This window comes from Opisthocomus hoazin, unplaced genomic scaffold, assembly GCF_030867145.1.
Source record: "Opisthocomus hoazin isolate bOpiHoa1 unplaced genomic scaffold, bOpiHoa1.hap1 HAP1_SCAFFOLD_185, whole genome shotgun sequence".
Classification (NCBI taxonomy): Eukaryota; Metazoa; Chordata; class Aves; order Opisthocomiformes; family Opisthocomidae; genus Opisthocomus; species Opisthocomus hoazin.
Window position 1 is genome coordinate 85,386 of NW_027448948.1, and position 9,531 is coordinate 94,916.

Sequence of the window (9,531 nt, forward strand, 5' to 3'; positions counted from 1 at the left end):
ATATCATACCACAGGAAAGCAAAGTGATGAACCCACCACTTGGCCAGTTGGAATCTGAGCACTGTGATGTCCAAAACTGAGACTCCATCACCCTCAGTTTATGTAGACCACCACAGAAGCCTGGGAATTACCAGAACACATGCCTTGTCTCCCTCTGTGCCTCCTCACACACGGCACCCCAAAGACTATCCTCAAAATCTTCACAGAGAGCATCGTTGTCATTGACCTTCCAAATGTGCAAATATACTCCATTAAAAGAAATGTTGCACAGATAATTTCTTCTTATCATAGAAAATACTTGACTTCCACCATCTGTATGTGACAAGCAAGAGCTTTCTTCCAGTAACACAGTAAGGAAACATGTCTGTGAATGTCTTTCTCTTTACAGCTGCAAATATGAACGACATGTATGTGACATTCAGACAAATAATAAAATTATAGAATCATAGATTGGAAAGATCATCAAGTCCAACCATTCGCCCAACAACACCATGCCAACTAAACCATATCCCGAAATGCCACATCTACATGTTTTATAAACACCTCGAGGGATGGTGACTGAACCTCCTCCCTGGGCAGCGTATTCCAATGTCTGACCACTCTTTCAGTAAAGAAATTTTTCCTAATATCTCATCTAAACCTCCCCTGACGCAACTTGAGGCCATTGCCTCTTGTCCTATCGCTAGTTACCTGGCAGAAGAGACAAACACCTATCTCACTACCACCTCATTTCAGGTAGTCGTAAAGAGCAATCTGGTCCCCCCTCAGCCTCCTCTTCTCCAGACTAAACAGCCCCAGTTCCCTCAGCCGCTCCTCCTAAGACTTCTTCTCCAGACCCCTCACCAGCCTCGTTGCCCTTCTCTGGTCACGCTCCAGCACCTCAATGTCTTTCTTGTAGTGAGGGGCCCAAAACTGGACGGAGTACTCGAGGTGTGGCCTCAGCACTGCCGAGTACAGTGGCACGATCACCTCCCTACTTCTGCTGGCTGCACTGTTCCTGATACAAGCCAGGATGCCGTTGCCCTTCTTGGCCACTTGGGCACACTGCTGGCTCATATTCAGTCGGTTGTTGACCAGCACCCCAAGTTCCTTTTTTTACTGGGCAGCTTTCCAGCTACTCCTCCCCAAGCCTGTAGTGTTGCATGGGGTTGTTGTGACCCAAGTGCAGGACCCACCATTTGGCCTTGTTGAAACTCATACCGTTGGCCTCGGCCCATCGATACAGCCTGTCCAGATCCCTCTGCAGAGCCTTCCTATCATCAAGCAGATTGACACTCCCGCCCAACTTGGTGTCATCTGCAAACTTACTGAGGGAACACTCAATCTCCCCATCCAGATTGTTGCTGAAGATGTTAAACAAGACCAGAACCAAAACTGAGCCCTGGGGGACACCACTCATCACCAGCTGCCAGCTGGATTGAACTCCATTCACTACCACTCTCTGCGCTCAGCCGTTCAGCCAGTTCTTTATCCAGCAAACAGTACACCCATGCAAAACATGAGCAGCTAGTTTCTCCAGGAAGATACTGTGGGGAACAGTGTCCAAGGCCTTACTAAAGTCCAGGTAGATGACACCTGCAGACTTTCCCTCGTCCACTAAGTGAGTCACTCGGTCATAGAAGGAGATCAGGTTGGTGAAGAAGGACCTGCCTTTCATGAACCCATGCTCGCTGGGTCTGATCCCCTGGTTGTCCTTCACATGCCCGGTGAGTGCACTCAGGATGAATCGCTCCATAGTCTTCCCTGGCACCGAGGTCAGGCTGACAGGCCTGTACTTCCCAGGATAGTCCTTCTGGCCGTTCTTGTAGATGGGTATTACACTGGTGATTCTCCAGTCATCTAGGACCTCCCCTGTTAGCCAGGAATGCTGATAGAAGATGGGGATTGGCTTGGCCAGATCCTCTGTCAGTTGCTTCAGCACTCTTGGGTGAATCCCATCTAGCCCCATACACTTCTCAGTGTCCAGCTGGCACAGCAGGTCATTAACTGCTTCCTCCTGGATTATGGGAGGTTTATTCTGCTCTTCTTCCCTATCTTCCAGCACTGGGGGCTGACTTAAAGACTGAGGCAAAGAAGGCATTAAGGACCTCAGCCTTTTCCTCATCCTTGCTGGCAATATTCCCCCTCACATCCAGTAAGTGTTGGAGACTCTCCTTGGCCCTCTTTTTGTTGATGTATTTGGAAAAACACTTTTTGTTGTCCTTTACAACAGTGGCCAGCCTGAGTTTTACCTGGGTTTTTGCCTTTCTAATTTCCTCTCTGCATGACCTAACGAGACCCCTGGACTCCTCTTGAGTCACCTGCCCTTTCTTCCATAGGTGGTAGACCCTCCTCTTTTTTCTGAGACCCAGCAAGAGCTGCCTTTTCAGCCAGGCCAGTCGTCTTCCCCACTGGTTCGTCTTGCGGCACATGGAGACCGTGTGCTCCTGTGCCTTTAAGACTCCCTCCTTGAAGAATGTCCAGCCTGCCTGGACCCCTTTGCCCTTCAGCACTCTGTCCCAAGGGACTCTCTCAACCAGCGTCCTGAACAGGCCAAAGTCTGCCCTCCAAAAGTCCATGGTGGTGGTTTTGCTGGCCCCCCTCTTAAGTTCACCTCAAACCGAGAACCCTATCATTTCATCTTCACTAAGCCCAAGACAGCCTCCGCCCAACACATTTCCCACCAGTCCTTCTCTGTTAGTAAACAGCAGGTCTAGCGAGGCATCTCCCCTGGTAGGCTCACTTACCAGCTGTGTCAGGAATTTATATTCCGCACACTTCAGGAACCTCCTAGACTGTTCCCTTTCTGCTGTGTTAAAGTCCTCCACGAGAACAAAGGCTAGCAATTATGAGACTTCTGCCAGCCTCTTGTAGACAACTTCATCTACCTCTTCATCCTGGTTGGATGGTCTATAGCAGACACCTAGCAAGATGTCTGCCTTGTTGGCTTTCCCCCTCATCTTTACCCATAAGCTTTCAACCTTGTCATCACAATCGTCGAGCTCTATACAGTCGAAGCAGTCCCTAACATACAGTGCTGCACCACTGCCTCTCCTTCCTTGCCTGTCGCTTCTGAAGAGCTTATAGCCATCCATCGCAGCACTCCAGTCATGAGAGTCATCCTACCATATTTCTGTGATGGTCATCAAATCATAGCTGTGTGCTCTACAATGGCTTCCAGATCCTCCTCTTTATTGCCCATGCTACATGCTTAGGTGTAGATGCACTTGAGCTGGGCTGTCGGTCTCACCCCTGACACTGGCATGCCATGCCTGCGCTCATCTCTAGTGAGCTGGGTGATGTCCCGTTCCGCCTTCGAACCTAGTTTAAAGCCCTCTCAATGAGCCCTGCCAGCTCATGGGCAAGAATCCTTTCTTCTCTTGGAGACAGCTGGAATCCATCTGTTGCCAGCAGGCCCAGTGCCATGTAAACCTCCCCATAATCAAAGAAACCAAAATTCCACCGATGGCACCAGTCTCTGAGCCACCTGTTAATCAGGTGAGTTTTCCTGCCCCTTTCAGTGCTCTTCCCTGCCACTGATGGGATTGAAGAAAACACCACCTGTGCCCCTGATCCTTCAACCAGCAACCCCAGTGACCTGAAGTCCCTTTTGATGGCCTTGGGACTTCTCTCCGCAATCTCTTCACCGCCAACCTGCATTACCAACAGCGGGTAATAATCAGTGAGCCACCCCAGACCAGGGAACTTCCTAGCAGTATCCCTAACCTGGGCCACAGGGAGGCAGTAGACTTCCCAGTGGGATGGGTCTGGTTGGCATATTGAGCCCTCTGTTCCCTTCAGAAGGGAGGCACCTATGAAATTACCCTCCTTTTTTTTCTTAGCTGGGGCAGTCATAATATGTGGGGCTGACTGACTCATCCTAGGCAACCCCCTGGATGGACCTTTGCCACATCCTCATTTAGCTGGTCCTCACATTCCAGAGCCCCATATCTGTTGCTGAAGGGCAACTAGGGAGGTGAGGGATGCCGGGAGAAGACTCGCTGGCTTCCCCGAGCAGAGACCCATTTCCATTCCCCCCTGTCTCTTAGGTCCCCTCTTTCTACTTGGTGGCAAGAGGGTAGGGAGTCCTCTGCTTCTTGTGGAGCCGCCTCTTGCTGCCTTGACCTCAGGGATGGCAGGGTGCAGCTCCACCAGTCAATCTCCCTCTCACATTCCCTAATGTTCTTTAACCTCTGCTCTTCCTCTTTCATCTCTGCCACCAGGCTGAGCAGATCATTTACCTGATCTCACCGAACACACCTGTTGTCTCTGCTGTCCTCCAGTACAAGCACCAGGCTCAGGCACTCCCTGCAGCCAGAGGCCTGTAACAGATGTGATCTTCAACACATTACCAGACACAAAAGCCCAGCTTTAGCTCACCACAACATTCAAGGCAAGAATTTAACACATGCAGAGAGGAAGGGATCACAAAGTAGTATTCTAGATTATGGCTTGCAGGGAAGGTACATATTTCAGGTGTTTAGTAGGGAATGAATACACAGCTGTCTCTTCCCAAAGCTCATTTATCTCATTTGTCAGAAGTACATAATTAAGCTGTTAGTTAAGAATTAACGACAACAGGCAAACACACAGGAAGAACCTCCCAGGTCTTCCAACACAGCTCGACTAACATGTTCTAGTGAAACTTGCTTGAAGATGAAACTCACGATTTTGCGTGATTCTACAAACTAGCATGAATGGGGAAAGGGGAAAAAGTGTCTCTTCTGTCCTTCAACAGCCCCTCATGAATAGCGCCCAGGACTTGACACTCTAAGACTACACAACCTACATGGTATTCTTCAACCCTTGTAATTTACAAGCACTTATCATCTCAGGGCCAGCTGCCCAGACCATTTCTCTTCAACAAGCACCACCTTCACATCACGGACTTCATATCTTAGGTTATCTGTACATTCCCCATGAGAAGAAGGCAGACACATTTCCCTGCTCACTACACTTCAGAGAAGAAACACCAAGGTTTTAAAAATAAGAGGGGCTGTCATATGGGAGAGACCGGGTCAGGGAACATCTGCACAAGGTCAGTCTGCCCCTCCTTACTTCTATCCTTGCACCTTGAATTTCTTCCCTCCCACCCTCGTATGGCTCATGCCATAGCATGTATTTTAGAATCCGTGCACATTCAGCTCCGTTTTGAACAAGTCAGCCTAAAAAGTTGGGCAATCAGGAAAACACATCCCCCGTTCCCTCCAGTACTACTTCACATGCAGCCACCCACAGACTTCGTCAAGTAGGAAACAACTTTTATGATACTCTTTCATCTTCATAACAGACATTGTCATGGAACCAGCTTCTTCAGATGTGAACATTAAAAGAGGAGGAGTCAGGAAAACACACCTTTCGTGTCTTCCAGTAACTGTTCATGGACTTACTCAAACAGTCACAACTTTTGCACTGTCAGTTCACGGACTTTCTACAGATGTCTTCACTTCTCTGTATGAAGCAGCAAGACACATCTATGCACACACTACACTTCAGAGAAGAAATATCGAGGTTCTAAAAACAGAACAGCAACTGTCCTCCAGAAGGGACTGGGTCAGCAAACAGCGTGTGACACACTAGAGGCATGATAAAATCACAAAGTGCTGCTGGAACATGCCTTGCTAAAAAGGTTGTCCCCAACTTTCCTGTAGGCTGTCTTTATGTACTGGAAGTCCACACTAAGGCCTGCCTGCAGTCTTCTCTTCTCCAGGCTGAACAACACCAATTCTCCCAGCCTGTCCTCATAGGAGAGGTGCTCCAGATTTAAAATAATTTTTGTGGCCCTCCTCCGGACCTGCTCCAACAGTTGCGTGTCCTTCTTCTGCGGAGGGGTTCAGAGCTGGACGCAGTACTCCATGTGAGGTCTCACGCGGCAAAGCACAGGAGAGCAGAGCGGCAGAATCCCCTCCCTCAACCTGCTGGCCTCGCTTATTTGATGCAGCCCAGGATACGGCTGGCAATCTGGGCTGCAAGCGCACATCGTTGGCTCATGTCCAGCTTTTCATCCACCAGTACCCCCAAGTGCTTTGCAGCAAGGCTGCTCTCAATCCAGTCATCTCACAGTCTGTATTGAAACTGGAGATTGTCCTGACCCAGGTGCAGGACCTTGCACTTGGCCTCATGAGGTTCACACAGGCCCACCTCTCCAGCTCATCCTGAGCTCTTAGGATGACATCCCATCCTTCCGGTGTGTCAGCTGCAGCACTCACCTCGGTATCATCAGGAAACTCGCTAAGGGTGCACTGGATATTGCTATGTCATTGATGAAAATATTAAACTGCACTGGTCCCAGTACAGACACCTGCGGGATACCACTTGTCACCAATTCCTTGGGAAGAGGAAGCTCACATGGCATGACAATATAGATGGGCTCTGAACAGGGAAAGGAGAACACATCTCTTGTGCCCTTCAACAACTCTGCAAACAGCTCCCACGACCCTTCTCTCTAACTCTGCACAACTTACATGGTGTTCTTTGACTGTCCCAGTTGGCAAGCACATGTCATCACAGGGCCGGCTGCCCAGACCTTTTCTCTTCAATAAGCACAACCATCACACCATGGACTTCACATAGATTGTCTTACATCTCCGTGGGAAGAAGGAAGATGCATTTCTCTGCGCAGTGCACTTCAGAGAAGAAACACTAAGGTTCTAAAGGTAAAAGAGGATCTGTCCTCCAGGAGAGACTGGGTCAGGGAGTATCTGCAAAGGGTCAGTCTCCCTCTCCTTACAGCTCACATTGCACCTTAATTTTCTTCCCTCCTACCTTCCTATGCTTCTCAGCATAGCATGTATTTTAGAGTCAAGGCGCATCCATCTCTGTTTTCCATAAGTCAGCCTTAAGAGACAGGGAATCAGGAGAACACATCTCCCATTTCCTTCACTAGCCCTCCACATGCAGCCACACACAGACTTTGCCAAATACTCAACAACTTATCCAGGTTTTATCCATCTTCATAATTGGCACACAGACATCGACACAGGACCAGCTCTTGCCAGCCCGTTCCTCCCACCACTGCACAAACATCAAAGCACAGATGCATACAAAGGCATTTCGGTGCTCACCATGTTGTCATGGAGAATCAGAAAGGCTGAGAAAAGTAGAAACCACCAGCAGCTACGTTATACACAGGGACATTAACGTTCCTTTTATGATCAAGCTGAAACAAAAGTGCTGTTCCGAAGACACCTGACCCTGCGAATCACGCAAGCTTCCATTTAATAATAATCCAATACATCCCTACAGAAGAGCTAACAGTGATAAGGAGAAAAGATGTGCAAAAATTTCCAACAGACAACTTTTCCTTACCATGGAAAATATTTGACTTCTGACCACATGTGTGGGACAAGGAAGAGCCTTTTTTCCAGTCACATTTGAAGGAAACAATCTATGAAATTATTTGGCACATAGGGTAGGTACATATTTCAGGTATTTAGTAGGAAATGCATAAACAGTTGGCTCGTCCCAAAGCTCCCCTTGTGGTGCTTGGCATAACTGCATGATTAAGTTCTTAGTTAACATTGATAACAACCTGCAAACACACAGGAAGAACATCCCAAGTCTCCCAATACAGCTGGAGTAACAAGTGTTCTAGCCCTACTTGTTTGGGAAGATGAAACTCACATTGCATGATACTACGGATGGGTGTGGAACAGGGAAAGGTGATACCTTACATCTTCCGTCCTTCAAGAGTCCCTCATGAACAGCTCTCAGGACTCTCCTCTCCAACCCTTCACAGCCTGCATGATTTTCTTTGACCCTCATAATCAACTTGTATCGTGTTCTTCAACCCTCGTAATTTACAATCACGCATCACCACAGTGCCAATAGCTGAGATCATTTCTCTTCAACATGCACCACCACCGCACCACGGACTTCACATACATTTCTTTATAACTCCATATCAAGAAGGAAGACACTTATCTCTGCTCACTAGTCTTGTGGGAAGAAATATTAAAGGAACAAAATTAAAAGGGGAGAACTCCTCCAGGAGAAATTGGCTCAGGGAACGTGTGCAGAGGGGGACTATTCCCCTCCTTCATCTCTCCCCGCACCTCCCACTTCTCCTGTCCTGCCCTCCTATGGCTCTTGTCATAGCATGTATTTTCAAGGCAAGGCACATCCAGCTCCCTTTTAAGTAAGTCAGCCTAAAGAGACGTGGAATCAGGAAAACACAGGTCCCGTTTCCTTCACAGACGTTGTCAAATAGTCAACAGCTTTTATAATACTCTTCATAACACACTTCATAACAGGCAGGCAGACACCATCATGCGACAATCTCATGTCCAGCCCATTCCTACACCCGCTGCACAAAAATCAAACCACGGACGGATACGAAGATATTTTGTTGCGCAACACGTTATCATGGAGAAACAGAAAGGCAGTGAGAAGTAGAAAAGACTGGTATTTAAGTTGCACACGGGGCCATTAATATTCCGTTTCTGATCCTACTCAAACAAATCTGCTGTCGGGAAGACAACAGACCCTGCTAATCACGTAAACTTCCATTTGATAATAAAGCAATACATCTGCTCAGAAAAGCTAATAGTGACAAGGAAGACCGGTATTACGCATGTCGGGGTAAAACAAGAAACGACCTGGCACATAAAAAACCACCATCAGAACAAGAAGTATGAGCACAGGGAGTCTCTGCACATGAAGCTAAGCTTCACCTTCCCTGCAAAGACACAGCGTATCAACAGCTTAAATAGAAGATTAACAAATAATTAACAACAATAAAGCAGTGTAATATTATTCATTAATTCTATTCCTGAAGTCCCAAAAGATGGTTCAGTCAATGATGAATGACCAGTAATGGAGGAAAAAAGGCAGGCCACTTCCAAGACAGTCTTACTTTTTTTTAAAATGTTTTTCATCTGTCTTTCAGTAAATATACTCCAGTTTGAAGTCTAGGCCTGTGCACTAATTGACAACTACAGGTCTATCAAATCCAAAGGTTAAGTCACGAAGCCAAGCAGTGGAAAAAAACTCAATGGGATATCAGGGGAAATTTTCATCATGTAATACGAATCCATTCATAGAAATTGGAGTGTCATTAAGTGGGAACGAATAGTTCCTTTGTTGAAGGCCATTTCCAAGTAACCTGGGACTTCAGAGATATTGCCTTTTGGGCTACAAATTTGCCCAATTCTACTAGCGTTTGAGAGGAGATGCACGGGGTGATAACGAAATTGTAAGAAATTCTAAGAACTGGGTACTAGTGATGCCCGAGCAAGCCGAGCAAGAAGTACTTCAACAATTGCAAGGAAGTGCCAGAGGAAAAACTAGAGGCTGAAAGTTCCTTGTGCGGTTACACATGCAACGGAACGTTCCAAACTTAGAGAAAGCTAAGTATGATGAGCTCTGCACAGCGGGTATAGAACACGGCACATAAAACACACACAGCAGACCCAGAACGCGTTCAGGAGGTGACATACACGAGCTGGCCATCATCATAAAATGTGACTTCCAAGAGTGTAAACCGTGCGCTTTTAAACGCCTGTGGCTACTCTTAAGAATGCTAAGCACCGCATACACGAAAGCAGGTTGAAA